Raw genomic sequence first — 14,558 nt, forward strand, 5'->3', positions numbered from 1 at the left:
TGGAACTTTGGACACTTATTGTATATTTTGAATACTCTTTCTGGCATTTTATACAGAAAAAGCACAAATGACCTAAAAAAAACTATAAATCAGTTTAGATGAATAAGTTTGATACACTCTAAAACACAAAGGCATTCATTCACACATACTTATGCCCACATACCAGAAAAACTATAGCTATGAGATAACAAACAGAAAAATGTACACAGTCCTCCTAGTAGAGAATGGTTGACATCGGTCTTTAATAAAGAAAATTAATTAGAAAATAATATGTACACGATACACTGTTAAAAAACCCGTAATTTTAATAGGAAATTCTCTGTAAAAACATGTAGTTCTCTGCCGTATTTCACTAAAATTCAAGCGATTGTAATTTTACCCTTCTTTGTTATTGTATTTTACAGTATGGTGATCGTAATGTCTCTCCTTTACGTCAATATATCTGTTTTAAAACGGCAAATGCCTGGCAACATATATTCCAGGGTTTTAACGGGGTTTTTAAGGCATTTTTTTAACAGTGTAATTATAATAACCATATTCATTTATACATTCTCAACTTTTACATTGATCACATGCAGCGTTTATCTATAACAATAAGCTTCCAAGATTGCATAAGATTTTCCTGGAAATGAAGTCAATATTTCATTCGTGAAGAAAGAAACAAAAATCTTGCCGTGAGAGCGAGGAACGCCGGAAAGGAGAATTGAAGGTTCCGACGCGAGAAGAATTTTCATGAACATTCTTTGAGGAAACTACAAAACGTCCTTGCCTCTGCACTCTTTGACGGCAGGACGAAAATGAAGTAGGGGATTTTTATTGAGAATCTTTCGTTGTTGGATATCACTGTGAGGATTTCCTAGAAGAGATAATGAACACTTACATTCCAACCATAAACAATAATGAAAGGACAAAGAGTGTCTAAGAAAACGTTAATATACTCTCTGACGGAAGGACGAAAATGAAGTAGGGGCTTTTTATTGAGAGTCTTTCGTTGTTGGATATCACTGTGAGGATTTCCTAGCAAAGATAATGAACACTTACATTCCAACCATAAACAATAATGAAAGGACAAAGAGTGTCTAAGAAAGCGTTAATATACTCTCTGACGGAAGGACGAAAATGAAGTAGGGGCTTTTTATTGAGAATCTTTCGTTGTTGGATATCACTGTGAGGATTTCCTAGAAGAGATAATGAACACTTACATTCCAACCATAAACAATAATGAAAGGACAAAGAGTGTCTAAGAAAGCGTTAATATACTCTCTGACGGAAGGACGAAAATGAAGTAGGGGCTTTTTATTGAGAATCTTTCGTTGTTGGATATCACTGTGAGGATTTCCTAGAAGAGATAATGAACACTTACATTCCAACCATAAACAATAATGAAAGGACAAAGAGTGTCTAAGAAAGCGTTAATATACTCTCTGACGGAAGGACGAAAATGAAGTAGGGGCTTTTTATTAAGAATATTTCGTTGTTGGATATCACTGTGAGGATTTCCTGGAAAAGATAATGAACACATACATTCCAACCATAAACAATAATGAAAGGACAAAGAGTGTTAAAAAAAGCGTTAATATACTCTGACGGTAGGACGAAAATGAAGTAGGGGCTAGTGTTAAATAAGACAGTGGAGGAATTTTATTGGGAATCTTTCGTTGTTGGGTATCAATGTGAGGATATCCTAGAAAAGGTAATGAAAACTCACATTCCAACCATAAATAATATTGAAAGGACAAAGAGGGTTTCTAGAATACGTTAATTTACTCTTTTAATATGTAGAAAACCAATAATGTTTCAAGTGTAGAAAAAAACAGGGGTAGAAATAAATTAAATACGTTGTAATAACTTTCGTAAATCATATTATGTAATTACCATGAGAAAAAAAAAAACTATCTCTTAGCTTAACATTGAACCCATGCGTGTTAACAAGATTATTTTTCAATTTCATTTTCAGAGAAGTTGTCATTTCATAATTATTCTATTTCAATATATGTTTACATATTTTCTATCCTTTGAAATTGATAGACACCAAGAAAAAATAAATAACCCTTTCCTGAATTAAAGGTCATCGACTTCTGAAAATCATTATGTTTGGACTGGTTCATAATACGATATCAATTGCTTAAAAGTGTCCTTTGAATGGGGAGGAAAATAGTTTTTGATTCATAGATTTTTTTTTTCTTTTTTATACCAGTAGGAGACTTTAATATCTTGGTTTTCTTATGTTCCGTGTGGTCGAAAACTTGATTATTTCGTTTTACAATATTCTTTATATATACAGTACACACCGTACTTGTTGAGAATATATCTTTACTTTATGAATACTCTATAATTTTTAATGAATGGCAAAGCAATCACATAAATGTACCAATAAAACGAAGATCAATTTGTATAATGAATTTCCGATGTTTAGATACTTATTACAGTATTTGCTATTATTTCAGTAATATTACTATTAGTATCAACAAATATATAGGTCACTGACTAATCAATTTACCTTTTTCTACGATAAAGTATCATGAATATTATTATAATTTTTGTTATTATTCCAAAATACATAGCACCTGAAACCATTAAACTATACCCGTTTAGTAAAGAGAAGAAGAAAAAAAATGACATAGGTATTATGGGTGGCTAATAAAGTCAAACTACTAATAATTTCACCTTTGAAATTCAAAAAAAACAAAAAGACTGGTCAAGCAGAAACTTCTTGGAAAATCAAATCAGATGAAATACTTGTAACTAAAAAAAAAAATCAAGATGAAGCACTGATAGTTTTAAAAATTGATCGTATTCCCATAAGGGTAGACATATCGATTTGTTCAACTAATAAAATCTTAAACCTGTAAAGACTGAATGCAAACATAGTTAATATTCTCAACGTGAATTGCAGATGCGTATACTTACTTTAAGATGGATATTTCTCTTCATACTTATTTGGTAAGCGTACTAATATATATAAGGTACATGTGACTAGAAAAACTGTCTTCGAAATCTAGATGCCTTTGGGATTGTAAGTTACGTTTGAAAAACCAATAAGATTTAAACTTTTTGATTATATTAGGTTTTTGTGCTTTTATTTCTTTTTTAAAACGATAAAAATTTCATATATGTCTAATGTAAGTATTAGAATATATGAAAAAATTAGTCTTTTTTCTTTACTTTACTAATACTAAATCTTATAATTCAATAGGGATTTTACTTTATTTTCATAAATATTTTCTTTTCTCATTTTGTCATGGTATTTCTATTATCATTAATCAGCTTTTCTAATTTCACTGTATAAATTACCTTTCTTAAGAATTGTCCATTTTCTTATCAATAAATTAATACATTATTTTTCGAATCAAATCTTTCTTTCTTACGGTTCATCTCAATTTATCCTGGTTACTTTCACAGGTAAATCTAATTTTACTACTCATAAAGCACAATTTCTTTCCTATTTCTTACATTTACTCATCTGCCAATATACCGAAAATAATGATCATTCTTCCTCTCATACTTCGATGCCTGGTTCAGACCCTTCCACTCCCAATCTTCTTCCTCCATTTTCCTCATTCCTTCTTACCTTCCCATTTCCCCTTTTCCGATTGACACTCGCACTTGATGCTCATCTGTATCTTATAGATCTTCCGTCTTTTTTCACTGAACCATAGGGGCCCTTTCACCAGCTCTCTTCCAATAAAAAAATCTACATTTTATCCTCCCAAAATATCTTCTGCCTTATCTCCACGAGAGCCCTTCATTACAATGACACCGAAGGCGACTGATCTCTATACTCTGAAATGAGGAACCATATTAAAAGGATGCGGGAATAGCCTCTCATCAGGAGAAAATAATCCTTTACTGAAAATATATTTAGTTATTTTGGTTAACATGAGATAAAATATGCCACTTCCTCTCTCTCTCTCTCTCTCTCTCTCTCTCTCTCTCTCTCTCTCTCTCTCTCTCTCTCTCTCTCTCTCTCTCTCTCTCCATGTCTTTAAAATTAATTGTTTAATCTTCATGTTAATATTTCTCCTAGAAGAGGTATCAAGAGGCGAGAAAATAATCCTGCACTGGAAATATATTTACTCACTTTGCTTATTCTATTATGATATAAATCAACTCCCTCTCTCTCTCTCTCTCTCTCTCTCTCTCTCTCTCTCTCTCTCTCTCTCTCTCTCTCTCTCTCTCTCTCTCTCTCTCTACATATCTTTATAGTTAATTAGTTAATCTCTATGCTAATATTCCTCTTTGAAGAGAAGAGGCATATCATATGGGAAGTTTTTTCCCGATATGGGTTACATAAAGTGACACGAATAGTGCGAGTGTAGAGCATATAAGGGTTCTGGTGTTTAAAGTTACCTAAATGATTGAACTATTCAGTTATTTAATCGATTGACGATTCATAAAAAGGAGACTGTATTCCGATACTGATACTGATACTGGCAGGGTTTTGTTTGGTGTTATGTGTAAACTTTGATTGCGACAAACATAGATTATATGGAAATACGACGCGCGGTTAATAATATTCGAAAATATACATATATATATATATATATATATATATATATATATATATATATATATATATATATATATATATGTATATATATACATATATATATATATATATATATATATATATATATATATATATATATATATACATATCTCTCTCTCTCTCTCTCTCTCTCTCTCTCTCTCTCTCTCTCTCTCTCTCTCTCTCTCTATATATATATATATATATATATATATATATATATATATATATATATATGTGTGTGTGTGTGTGTGTGTGTGTGTGTGTATGTGTATGCATATATATATACACACCTGTATATGGCTGAAGTTTTCACGTACTTATTCAAGCATCTCTAGTTCACTTATACAGTTTAAGGAAAAAAGGTCAACAATAGAGAGACAAAGAGTGGAAAAATAGAAATAAAAAATGATTGTTCGGCATATGGTAAAAGAAACCTTTTGTCTAATCTAAGATAATTCAAGTAGGGTAAGATCTAATAAGTTTACTCAAAGTTTTCATAAACAAGAATCAGTCACTAATTTCTGTTTATATGTCGAAAACGTCAAATATAAAAAGTCAAAAGAACGATATCTAAATAAAACCACAGATTGATTTGATAAAACGTTAATCATTGATCCTTTATCCCGGTTTTCTTGGTACCGAGGGTTGGGTCAAAATCTCTCAAATACAAAAATAAGGCATTCGACATCTGATCACTTTTTACAGAATATGATGCTGTTTGATACGATACGTTACCGATCTTTCAGTTTGTCCTTAATACTCCTTTGTAGTAATTTTTTGCAATGAATTCAATATGCGTACCCGGGAAAAAATCATAATAAACAAACTTTAAAGTCTTAAAAGTCCCTGTAAGCCTTTCATTAAGCGACTTTTTTCTTTTTTTCAGCAGCGTTAGTCCAATTTGAATAAGAATAAAAGAGTAGTGTTTTATGAATGGTGAGTGTTTCTTTATATGTTTTGCTTGGCTCGTATTTCATTTGTGTTTCAGGTACGCATATTTGACTGGGTGTATATTTCCTTCTGATAGTCTTCATATCAAGTTATTTGTTATTCATTGTAATTGAAATTATATATAACAACCTATTTCAAGAATAATTTTGATTGCATAGCAAACCAGTTTCTTTTTCCTTTTTATTTTTCTTAGAATTAACGCTGCTAACCAGTGTTTTTTTTCCCTGAAGCATAAAAATTTTCATATATTCATATAAAGAAACAAGATCATAAAAACAGGAAAATAAGAATTCAAGAATAAAAAAAGAAAAGAAAAACTAGATTTATCCAGAATTTTAACGATGCTTCTGTTATATATCATGATTATGTTCAATGTATTATAAGTTAGAGAAAAGAACGGAATTATTTTTCAAAATGTTTTGAAATATATCTAAGTGCAGGAAATATCATAGTAAAAATGGTGAATTCCTTAAATATTTTACACATGTGTGAGTTAGATAAAATATAGGTTCAAGCGAAAATTCCTTTTGAAAGAAGAGCTCTGTTCGGGACCTATTCCTGAGTGATTGTACCTTTTATGAAAATGAATTTTCATGGAATCCACATCGTCATGACAGAGCTGTGAGAGAGCAGGAATGATTGCACATATCAGTCGAAATGAAAGTCACACCTACGTGTGTGTTGAATGCTTTTCCTTAATCTTCAATTTAATTTTATAATCCATGAACCTAATTATTATTTCATCTTTAGTAGGGAAACGTAAATAGAGGAAATTTGATGAAATATTCATGAAACTACATGTCAAAGTTGCATGTAGGACCAGGGAATATTTATTGCCACCTTCAACCTGTTGGATTTTTCTATATTCTAGATATTCTTGAAACCAAATAAGTTGGTAACTGAAATATACACTAAATAAATGAATAAATAATCATAAATAATAATTAAAGTGATTTTCTAAGTTAATTACTTATTTAGAATTTCTCAGGTATTTTAGAATTTTCATGTATTTTCTTTATGGCTTGATACCGGATACTAAATCTTTTATACATACACATAAACAGGATTATATGAAGGTTTTAGAAACTATATGAATCATTTTAACAGCTCTTACTCATGAAAAATACAATGGTTAAGAGAAAAAATACACTGGACTTTCCCTGCAAAAAAAGGAAAAAAAAAAGAAAAAAAATCATGATTCACAAAAATACATGACTCTTTTTTTACATCCAGTTTATAATTACCTATCGCGGCCAAAAACGTTTCATTGTTTTGGTAGAATTTTATGATTTTCTTTATTGAACAGACCCACTTTTGAAAGATAGAGGCAATACTTTGAGATACTTTGTTTATCAAAGACAAGGAGCGTATATTGCAATTTGATTTGATTTATTTACTTGAAATATGTGTAGCTAATGCTACCACTAATTTATATCCTTCGTTTTTCTCTACATCTTTTCCCATTACTTAAGGGTATACATAAATACCGGAAATTAGAATCACTCCATCTATAAAAATACCTGAGAAGCTTATTAAAACAACGCTAGCGGTAGCAGTCATTCAGATGATTGAAAAAGTACTTATTATTAAAAAAAAATATATGTAAGATTCAAGGACTTTTATGCAGAGATACTGAACAGAATTTGATCAGCCACTACATATCCAGGACAACATTAAACCAGTGACTTTTGAAACGTTATTTGTTATTCCTATTGAATATTAATGCCAGATTTTTTTCACTGCGTTTTTTATTTATTTGAAATGTAGCATTAGGTCATGGAGGGTATTATTATTATTATTATTATTATTATTATTATTATTATTATTATTATTATTATTATTATTATTATTATTATTATTACTTGGTAAGCTACAACCCTAGTTGGAAAAGCACAATGTTCTAAGCCCAAGGTCTCCAACAGGGAAATTAGCGTAGTTAGGAAAGGAAAGCAGGAAATAAACTATAAAAGAATTTAAGAACAAAAACAACATTAAAATAAATTTTTTCATATATAAACTATAAAAACTTCAAAATAACAAGAGGAAAATAAATAAGATAGAATAGAGTGCTCGAGTGTACCCTCAAGCAAGGGATATTTAATCCAAGACAGTGGAAGTCCATGATATAGAGGCTATGACACTACACAAAACTTAGGAGCAATAAGTTGATTTTGGAGAGTCCTTCTCCTAGAATTCTACATTAACATTATTTGGAAAAGTCACTTTTTTACTCCCTGAAACCAAAAATGCTATTTAAACAAAGGAACTAAGTGATCAATTAGAAGTAGTTTGGTCCTTAATAATTAAAAGCCAAAACATCATTTTTGGTAAGAGAATTCTTACGACAATTAGAGGCTTCGTGCATCCACTACGAGTGTTATCGTACTTCCATGGCATAGTTGATCTGGTAATTTTCGTAATTTCTGGCAGCTAAGAACCACACTATCCCTTGAGATTTTACGAACCCTCTTCGGCTTTCATTTGATGCCTACAAATGTAAATTTAAATTGCCTGTTCAATGCTTCTTCATTGCCTCATGAATGACAGGAGCAAGAAACAGTGACATTGCCCTATTGAGCAGGATAATGCCCTAGAGACTGACCATATATACATATGATCAGCACTCATGGCCCCTCTCCACCTAAACTAGGACCAAGGAGGGCCAGGCAATGGCTGCTAATGATTCCGCAACTAGACCTATAGGCTCCCCCAAACCCCCCATCCTTAGCTTACAAGGATAATGAGGTTGCAGCAACCAAAGAAAATGACGAGTTTGAGCGGGACTCGAGCCCCAGTCTGGCGTTCACCAGACAGGGACATTACCACATCGGCCACAACAAACCAGATATCCAATTGAAAATAATTTAATTTACATTGAAAGTATTATAAGGAGTAAACATTTCACCATTTTCTGAACAAATTAAGTATTTCATATTATTATGTTTTATAATATAGCATATTTACAGAAACAGTAACACTAAGTAATTTTCTGCCCTATATTTTTTGATGTGGTGCTTGAATTGTACATATTGGCCTTAAAATTAATGCATTGTTTGTTAAATATTACTTCATAATATCATAAATATAAAAGGAGATAAATAAATGCACTATTTTAATTATGTCCTATTACGGAAAAAAAATCTTTTAAAGATGATTATGATAAGAATTTTATTCATAGTCATAATATATTTTGAATAATTATACAAAAATGTTACAACGTATATAGCAGTATGTGCAATGATACTGATATTAAACAAAAGATCATGAGGACATTATCAATAAACTGCGAAATAGACTATGATTATATAGTTAGAATCCATAACACTTTATATGAGATTTTCTTTCTATGATTTTTATATGTGATATAAACCACAGTAGTGTTGCTTACATAGATTTTTAATAATTGTTGCATAATACATAGTAAAATTTCCCCCCCCCCCACACCCAATTTCTCTCATCTACATAGGTGCGTGATAAACCATTGTTAATTTTTTTCTTGTTAGATATACGCATGAGAGAGAGAGAGAGAGAGAGAGAGAGAGAGAGAGAGAGAGAGAGAGAGAGAGAGAGAGAGAGAGAGAGAGTTGTATGAAGCAAGAAAGATAAGATAAAAAGAATCAGACGTATCCTTTGTCGATGTAATCACGCGAAAGGGCGAACCGAATAATGAAATAAAGAGAAAAAATTGGAAAAATGCAAGAACTTTTCGTCGAAATAAAAGAATGAACAACTTTATAAAGTTTTTACCATCCACGATTTTCTCCATCTTTAAAATCCTAATGAGGAAACAGAGTTGAAAAGAAGCTTCCATCCATTTGCGGATTACCAGCGACCAAACTTTGCGTTTTGTTTGGAAGTTGCGTAAATGTTTGATAAAAACTCAAGCCGAGCGTGAGGAAGATAATGATTTACGTGTAACTCTGCATACGTGGACATATCAATTTAACTTTTTTTTAGCTTCATTCTCCTTTACATAGAGTAATTTGAGTAAATAAAAATGTACAAGCAATAAAATGGTGTGAAATCATTTTTTGTTTCAAAAATATGTTTTTTTCCTAATTCCATTCTTTCCATTTCCTTTGACGCCTTCCCATCCTATTCCAAATTATTAATCTTTTATCTCTTTTTCTTCTTCTCTTCGTCTCCTAAATTATCACCCTTATTATCTCTTTCCATTTACCAATTCAAAATAAAACATATACTGATCCAATTCCTAAACCTTCCAGAACCCGTAAAAGAGTTAATATTTTTGTATTTTTTAATTTTTTTCAGACTAAAAGAGGCTCAGAAAGAATCATAATTGTGGAAGAACATGGACAAAAATAATTAAACTGAATCAACTAGAAATGACGTTGTTTGCTACCATTAAAGATTAAAGGCTAAGCAAATTCCCTCTGTAATTATGTCAAAGTTTTAACTAAATCTCAAACTTTCAAAATGTTAAGGAGTGTGAATACTTTTATCTTTTTTTTTTATAACTGAATTTCATTTTAGTTTAAACGCTACTACTACTACTACTACTACTACTACTACTACTACTAATAATAATAATAATAATAATAATAATAATAATATTAATAATAATAATAAGCAGAAGAAGAAGAAGAAGAAGAAGAAGAACAACAATAACAACAACAACAACAAGATGAAGAAAACCACCACCACCACCACCACCACCACCACCAACAACAACAACAACAAGATGAAGAACACTACCAAAACCACCACCACCACCACCACCACCAACAACAACAACAACAAAAACAACAACAACAATAATAATAATAATAATAATAAGAAGAAGAAGAAGAAGAAGAAGAAGAAGAAGAAGAAAAACACCACTACCACCACCACCACCACCAACAACAACAACAAAAACAACAGCAATAATAATAATAATAATAATAATAATAATAATAATAATAATAATAATAATAATAATGCATAAACATTTATGGTGGGATGTTACACTTACCATTCAGAGTATTCTTGATATCACTGGATTGCTTTTAAGAGACGAGGATTAAAAGACCCTCTCGTGAGATCACAGCAAAGCTTTTAAGAGCTTTCGTACTGGCTTGAGATTAACTCCATATTCAAACACTATTCATCTTTCAAGGATAAATAGAATGCAGTTATTCGCGATTTTTTTTTCTTTTTTTTTTACATCATAGTTTTCAGATGGACTCAAAAGTATGAATTGTTTTTATAGTACAGTAGTTATATGTTCGTGGTGATTGAATATATGGTAATCTAAAGTAGTTAAAGATTTATATGGTAATAATGTTGTTGGCGATGATTAATAATTATTACTAAGAGATGGAGCAGAGGAGAGAGTGACTATTCCCCGCACTCTAGTTTTGGGGTGTTTGAATGTGCGTGGATGTAGTACGATAGAGAGTAAAAGATGTGAAATTGGAAGTATGTTTAGGAATAGAAGGATGGATGTAATGGCCTTGTGTGAGATGAAGATAAAAGGAAAGGGTGAAGTTATGTTTGGTGAAATGTCTGGTAGAGTGTCTGGGATTGAAAGGGGAAGAGCGAGAGAGGGTGTGGCTTTACTGCTGAGTAAATGGATGACATGTAAAGTAGTGGAATGGAAGGAGATATCATCTAGGTTAATGTGGGTAAGGGTTAGGTTGGGTAGGGAATGTTGGGCGTTTGTCAGTGCGTATGGGCCAGGTTGTGAGAAAAGTGAAGAAGAGCGGAATGAGTTCTGGAATGAATTAACTTGGTGTGTAGAAGGACTGGGTAGAAGGAATTATGTAGTTGTCATGGGTGACTTAAATGCTAGAGTGGGTGCTGGAAAGGTAGAAGGTGTCATTGGGAAGTATGGCGTACCAGGTGAAAATGAGAGTGGTGAGAGACTGGTAGATATGTGTGTTGAGCAAGAGATGGTGATAAGTAATAGCTTTTTTAAAAAGAAAGATAAAAAGAAATTTATACATGGATAAGAGTGGCAAATGGAAGAGTAGTAGAAAGGGCATTAATGGATTATGTGTTGATAACTAAAAGAATGTTTGGAAGATTGAAAGACGTGCACGTGTTTAGGGGTATGGCTAACGGTATGTCTGATTATTTTTTGGTGGAAGGAAAATTAGTTGTAGCAAAAGAGTGGGGGAATAGAGTAGGTGGATGTAAAAGGGAGCTAGTGAGGGTTGAAGAGCTAATAAAACCAGGGGTAAAAAGTAAATATCAGGAAAGGTTGAAAATGACATATGGCGAAGTGAAAGTAAGAGAAACTGGTAATTTAGCGGAGTGGAAGTTAGTAAAAGAAAATTTTGTTGGGATTGCAAGTGATGTGTGTGGCAAGAAGGTTGTTGGAGGCAGCATGAGGAAGGGCAGTGAATGGTGGAATGAAGAAGTGAAGGTAAAACTGGAAGAGAAAAAGAGGGCTTTTGAAGAATGGCTGCAGAGTAATAGTATAAAGAATTATGAAAAATATAAAGAGAAAAATGTGGAAGTTAAGCGCAAGGTACGTGAGGCAAAGAGGGCAGCTGACCTGAGATGGGGTCAGGGATTGGGTCATTCATATGAAGAGAATAAGAAGAAGTTTTGGAAAGAAGTGAAGAGAGTAAGGAAGGCTGGCTCAAGAATTGAAGAGACAGTGAAAGATGGAAATGGAAGGTTGTTGAAAGGAGAGGAGGCAAGGAAAAGATGGGCGGAATATTTTGAAAGTTTACTGAATGTTGAGGATAATAGGGAGGCAGATATAATTGCTGTTGCAGGTGTTGAGGTGCCAGTGATGGGAGATGAGAATGAGAGAGAGATTACAATAGATGAAGTGAGGAGAGTACTAGATGAAACGAGAGTAGGAAAAGCGTCTGGTATGGAGGGTGTGAGAGCTGAGATGTTGAAGGAAGGGGGTGTGACTGTACTTGAATGGTTGGTGAGATTGTTTAATATGTGTTTTGTGTTGTCAACGGTACCAGTAGATTGGGTTTGTGCATGTATTGTACCACTATATAAGGGTAAGGGAGATGTGCATGAGTGTTGTAATTCAAGAGGTATTAGTTTGTTAAGCGTAGTTGGAAAAGTGTATGGTAGAATAATGATTAATAGGATCAAGGATAAAACAGAAAATGCAATCTTAGAAGTACAGGGTGGTTTTAGAAGAGGTAGGGGTTGTATGAATCAGATTTTTACAGTAAGGCAGATATGCGAGAAATATTTAGCAAAAGGTAAGGAGGTGTATGTTGCGTTTATGGATCTGGAGAAAGCATATGATAGAGTTGATAGGGAAGCAATGTGGAATGTGATGAGGTTATATGGAGTTGGTGGAAGGTTGTTGCAAGCAGTGAAAAGTTTCTACAAAGGTTGTAAAGCATGTGTTAGGATAGGAAATGAAGTGAGTGATTGGTTTCCGGTGAGCGTGAGGCTGAGACAGGGATGTGTGATGTCGCCGTGGTTGTTTAACTTGTATGTTGATGGAGTGGTGAGAGAGGTGAATGCTCGAGTTCTTGGACGAGGATTAAAACTGGTAGACGAGAATGACCATGAATGGGAGGTAAATCAGTTGTTGTTTGCGTATGATACTGTACTGGTTGCAGACGCGGAAGAGAAGCTTGGCCGATTAGTGACAGAATTTGGAAGAGTGTGTGAGAGAAGGAAGTTGAGAGTTAATGTGGGTAAGAGTAAGGTTATGAGATGTACGAGAAGGGAAGGTGGTGCAAGGTTGAATGTCATGTTGAATGGAGAGTTACTTGAGGAGGTGGATCAGTTTAAGTACTTGGGGTCTGTTGTTGCAGAAAATGGTGGAGTGGAAGAAGATGTACGTCAGAGAGTGAATGAAGGTTGCAAAGTGTTGGGGGCAGTTAAGGGAGTAGTAAAAAATAGAGAGTTGGGCATGAATGTTAAGAGAGTTCTATATGAGAAAGTGATTGTACCAACTGTGATGTATGGATCGGAGTTGTAGGGAATGAAAGTGATGGAGAGACAGAAAATGAATGTGTTTGAGATGAAGTGTCAAAGGAGTATGGCTGGTGTATCTCGAGTAGATAGGGTTAGGAACGAAGTGGTGAGAGTGAGAACGGGTGTAATAAATGAGTTAGCAGCTAGAGTGGATATGAATGTGTTGAGGTGGTTTGGCCATGTTGAGAGAATGGAAAATGGTTGTCTGCTAAAGAAGGTGATGAATGCAAGAGTTGATGGGAGAAGTACAAGAGGAAGGCCAAGGTTTGGGTGGATGGATGGAGTGAAGGAAGCTCTGGGTGATAGGAGGATAGATGTGAGAGAGGCAAGAGAGCGTGCTAGAAATAGGAATGAATGGCGAGCGATTGTGACGCAGTTCCGGTAGGCCCTGCTGCTTCCTCCAATGTCTTAGATGACCGCGGAGGTAGCAGCAGTAGGGATTCAGCATTATGATGCTTCATCTGTGGTGGATAACGGGGAAGGGTGGGCTGTGTCACCCTAGCAGTACCAGCTGAACTCGGTTGAGACCCTTGTTAGGCTGGGAGGAACGTAGAGAGTAGAGGTCCCCTTTTTTGTTTTTGTTTCATTTGTTGATGTCGGCTACCCCCCAAAATTGGGGAAAGTGCCTTGGTATATGTATGTATGTACTAAATTATGTTGGTCGAATCAAGCTAATATTGCAATAGAAACACTCATCATATACGCATCTTTCATTATCCTTACTTCTAAATGTTAAAACAATTTATGTTAGCAGACATAGGTTTTCCGATTATACTCCAATAGAGATAAGGATATATAAAACATGAATTGATATCTTCAAAATTTTATAGACGATTATATATGACTGATTTATCGAAAAGAATTATATTTTCAAAACACGTATAATAAGTTATCAAAATACTCATTGTAGGTAACTGGCAATACGTTTATTATTTTCAAATAATTTTGAAAGAAAGGTGATGACTTTTCGAGACACGTGGATTTTGGATGTCTCAAAGTCATTTTATCTCATCCACGAAGATTCCATTTGCATTTGGGTAGAACAAATTAGTTAAAACATTTAGAAGTCTTGACTAAATTATTCTTGAATTCGTTTACCATGTTACCGCTCACTACATGATGGGATTCTGTTCCATATTTTTGCTAATTTGTTTGTAAAGAAATT

This window comes from Palaemon carinicauda, chromosome 2, assembly GCF_036898095.1.
Source record: "Palaemon carinicauda isolate YSFRI2023 chromosome 2, ASM3689809v2, whole genome shotgun sequence".
Lineage (NCBI taxonomy): Eukaryota > Metazoa > Arthropoda > Malacostraca > Decapoda > Palaemonidae > Palaemon > Palaemon carinicauda.